Raw genomic sequence first — 4,902 nt, forward strand, 5'->3', positions numbered from 1 at the left:
GGGGTATTGTTAAATAAGGGATTTTGGCCAAAATTGAAATTGGGGTTTGGAGGATGGTTCAATTGGACTTCAAATTGGTGTAAGTTTGGATTGGAATGTTGAAATGAATTTTGGAATTGAAATTGGGAGAGATTGAAATGAATTTTGTGGAAATTGAAGTTGATTTAGGGACTTTAGGCATTTAAGGGCAATTTGAGAATTTTGGCTAAATTTGGTGGATTTGGGGACAATTGGGGTCAATGAGTGGTTGAGATTGATATTGGGGACATTTAGGATGAATTTGGAAATTTGGGGGATTTTTGGGGCATGAGGGGTATTTTGGTAATTTTGGCAATTTTGGGGTATTTAAGAAATTTTGAGAATTTTGGGGTGTTTGGGGAATTTGAGTGGTTTGAAATGGTTTGAGATGATTTTTTGAGAGCACTTGAGATCTTGAGAAATTTTGGGAAAATTAAGATTTCAGGGATATTTTGGTAATTTTGAAAACTTTGGCGCTAAAAGGTCAAAATTAGAGTTTGGGTAAAATTGAGGTTGATGGAAGATGCCAATCATAATGAGACTTTTTCTGGTTCCATGAGACCAATGAAGTCCCCCATTTTGGATCCTCCATTTGTTGGTCCTAGCCATCCTAGTTAATGGCTAAGGGTTTGGGGGACTACCCACATGAGTTTCCAAAAGTGTGGGGAACCAGGTTAATCATGTTTGGTTTAGGGTTTAGGTTGTGAGAGAAGGTTAGGGTTTCAAGTGTGTGTGTGCAAGACTAACTAAGGCCACCACCCAGAGTTAAATTTAAGACCAGACAATCCTATGGGGACTCCTTCTAAGCTCTTCCATGTTGGTTTCATTCTACTAAGTGCTAGAGGTCAAAACCAAGCAGGTGGAACTCCAAGAAGTGTAAAGAACTATTTAGAATTTTTAATTGGGTTGGGTTCCATTACTAGTCCTCAAGGATAGTCAACAAGAAAGTCCTATGGCTAGATCCAATGCTTCTAAGGAAAAAATACTAGACCTCAACAAAAGTGAGGTTAAAAAATGGACCCCAAATAGGTGTGGTGTGTTAGATGAGCACACTGCACGTATTAGCGTTGGCCGAAGAGATCAACGAAACCAACACAACTGCTAAAGCAAACATGCTCAGAGCAAAATGGAGAAAGAGTGAAGAAGGTTTCTGTTGGAGAGTATCAGGTGAATCCTCTATCAAAACTGAAGATTCTAGAACTCTGGCTAGGGATTAGTGGGTGTACCTTTAAATTGTCAAACTCAAAGTGAATTTTAGATTTATGTAGTGATTCCGTGTTTGTTAACCCTCATGAAGGGCTCTTTTTAAAATTTATGGAGACAATAATCAGGTAAATTAGCGGTCAAGGTGAATATTTGATTTATTTTATTGTTTAATTTTTATTTGAATTTAGTTAAAATTTTAGTTACGATCTCAACTTCAAAGAAACTTCAGGATTTAAGCAGAAGTAAAGAGATTGGCTCAAGATAGAAGCATAGAGACTCACATCCAACTCAAAAGACCGATTGAGGAGAAGGGGTGCTACTTTGGGAAGGAAAGCATGAGTACTCACATCCAACCCAAGAGGTAACGAAAGTGCGGAGAGATGAGAATATGATGCTTTGCTCCATTTAAGGAGGCCTTATACCTATCTTGAAGTGCTGAGAATGTCACGTTAAGATGGAAAGCTTAGGGAATCACATCCAACCCAAGAGTTAACGAAAGTGCGGAGAGATGAGAATATGATGCTTTGCTCCATTTAAGGAGGCCTTATACCTATCTTTAAGTGCTGAGAAAGTCACGTTAAGATGGAAAGCTTAGGGAATCACATCCAACCCAAGAGGTGAAAAAAGACCAGATTGAGAAGGAATGCACATGGACTTAAATCCAAGTCAAGAGCTAATCGGGAAGGTTTAGGTACATTAGAAAGAAAAGCTCAAGCACTCACATCCAATCCAAGTGCTAGCAAGAACATCTGTCACATTCGGAAGGAAAGCTCAGGGACACATATCTAACCTAAAAGGTGATAAAAGGGAATCATAATTTAGGTACTGGTCCCAGAATGAGAATCAAAATTTAGGTACTGACCTTGAGAATTTAATTTTTGCTACATTGGGAAGGAAATCTCTGGGACTCACATCCAACCCAAGAGGTGGTGGAGGGAATCAAAATTTAGGTACTAATCCCAAGATGGGAATTAAAATTTAGTTACCAACTTTAGAATGAGAATCAAAATTTACGTATCGACCTCAAAAAGGATGAAAATTAAAATTTAGGTATTGACCCAGAGATGCGAATTGAAATTTAGGTACCAACCCCGGAATGAGAATCGAAATTTACGTACTGACCTCCGAAAGGATGAGAATCAAAATTTAGGTACTGACCCTGAGATGGGAATTAGAATTTTGGTACCAACTTTATAACGAGAATTAAAATTTAGGTATCAACCTTGGAAAGGATGGGAATCAGAATTTAGGTACTGACCCCAAGATGGGAATTGGAATTTAGGCACCAACACCGGAATGAGAATCAAAATTTAGGTACTGACCTTGAAAAAGATGTAATCAAAATTTAGATATTGACCCCGAGATGGGAATTGGAATTTAGGTATTGAACACGTGATAGGAATTATAATTTAGGTACTAACCCCGGAATGAGAATAAAAATTTAGATACTGACCTCAGAAAGGATGGGAACCAAAATTTAAGTATTGAACCTGAGCTGGGAATTGGAATTTAGGTGCATACCTCAGAAAAGATGGTAATCAGAATTTAGGTACTAACCCCGAGATGAGAATTAGAATTTAAGTACCCTGGAATGAGATTCAAAATGTAGGTATCGACCTTAAAAAGGATGGGAATCAAAATTTAGGCACTAACCCCGAGATGAAAATTGAAATTTAGGTACCAACCTCGAGAGCATTGTGAGTGCGGAGAATTCATAGAAAGAGTGAAGAGTGTGGAACATTTGTGGAATTATGTAGAATGTGAAATCTCGTGAGAGTGAGAGCTATGGAAGTGAGGAAAGTGAAATTTGTGTTGCAAAGAGTGCAATTTTGAGTAGATTTGTTTATCATTTTTATCATTTTCTCTTATTATTAGGATATTTTCCAAATTTGATGTTCTTTCTTTCTCTTTTAACTTCGAATTTTAATTTTCATATTATCAAACTTTCTTTGTATCATTAGTTTGTGAACAATGCATGGTCCTGCGGCTTTTATCAATTGCACGAACATGGCAATCCAAGAACATATGCTGAAATCCAAAACAAACTTTGTTGATTCTGCTTTGAACATGTAGTGCAACTGATCATATATTGAAAGGTATCCAAAATATCAGAAGTACATATGTGTGGAAACTGGAATCTTGTATTTCATATGCTGCCTGCTCTGACACGGTACAAAAGTAGAAAAATCTGCATGTCTTTTGAGATCATTTCGTGATCAAGCTGACCTCCTAGGCCATGCTCTAGAACTAAAGTCCCCATATGTATACTTAGAAATACAACTATCTCGTAGCTCCAATGGTCAAAGCTCCACCAAGTCCGGGTCAGGTCGATATCCATACGACACCTTGCTATCATTCATTTGTTGTAGAGTGACTAAAAATCTTCTGCATGGGACTCTGGGGTGCAGTGCTTAGCCAAATCTGCTCCATTCCCTTTCAAAATCAATACTGATCCAACCGGTAGTGGAATCTTGACTGAACCTTGGAATTCCCTTGGCCAACTATTTGTATCTCTTTCCCAAATAGAATGTTGCTCATGCTCATGAATGAAACTGTACAAAAGGGCCTGACAAAGTCATGGTGGTCAATGTGAGGAGGAATTTAGTCTCCTTATTCATAAATTTTGATGATGCAAATATTTGAAATACAATTCAATGGTAATAGATGTCATTCCACCATTCTCTTAATCATTTTCTTTATCATGAATGGCATGGGATCCACCTTGTCATTTCTCAAAATCCACGGGGGTTCGCTTGTTATCCCTCGCAAAATTTTAAAAACAACCACATTGGATGGTTATCTTACCCTTTCCATGCATCCATTTCTATGGTTCTGAGTATGTCTTCTTCTTTAATAGTTTGGCTCAGCCCATGTCTTTTAATTCAATCACGTATTCAAGAATCTTCTTCTCATCACTTTCAGAAAATACCCTGGTGTGCAACTCGAGTCCCTTCAGGATATTAACAAAATTTTCCTAGATTTCAACATAATACTCGAACTCTTGCTTTTGGACTACGTATCTTCTCCAGCTCAGACCTAGGGATCATCTACAATTCTTGGAGCTGCTCCTCTGGCTCATCTTCTAATGTAATCCATGGTTGTCGTAGCTCTACAAATCGTGTTATGTATGGCTTTGCTGACCTCATTTTTTGTTGAGGTTTAGTTTTTTCCTCTTTAGTAGCCTAGGGTCTAGCCATAGGACTTTTCTTGTTGACTATTCCTAGAAAACTAGACATGGAACCCTCACCAATAGAAATTCCAAACTTTTCTCTACTCAGCTTGAAGTTTCACATGTTGCTCTCAATCTCTAAATACTTAGTAGGTGGGGTCACTGTGGGGGAAACTCAAGATGAGTCACCCTTAGGATTGCTGGACCTTAAGGTTGACCTTGGGTGTTGGTCTGGAGCTAAGGCACTCACTACACTTATCTGTACCCACAATCACTCACAACCCTGAACTCAAATTTCTAGCCTAGACCCATTGATCTTTTGGGATACACATGTAGATGGTCTCCTAAACCTACTAGCCCTAAGGCTATGGTTTGGCTAAGACCACTATGTAGAGGACCCAAAATGGGGTTTCTTTTGGTCCATGGCTTATTGGTGATGATTGGTACCCTCTACCAAAATACCCATTTTGTTTGGCCTTTTACCCCTAAAACACCCCCTAATTACCAAA

The sequence above is a fragment of the Phalaenopsis equestris genome, unplaced genomic scaffold (assembly GCF_001263595.1).
Source record: "Phalaenopsis equestris unplaced genomic scaffold, ASM126359v1 Scaffold000567, whole genome shotgun sequence".
NCBI classification, from domain to species: domain Eukaryota; kingdom Viridiplantae; phylum Streptophyta; class Magnoliopsida; order Asparagales; family Orchidaceae; genus Phalaenopsis; species Phalaenopsis equestris.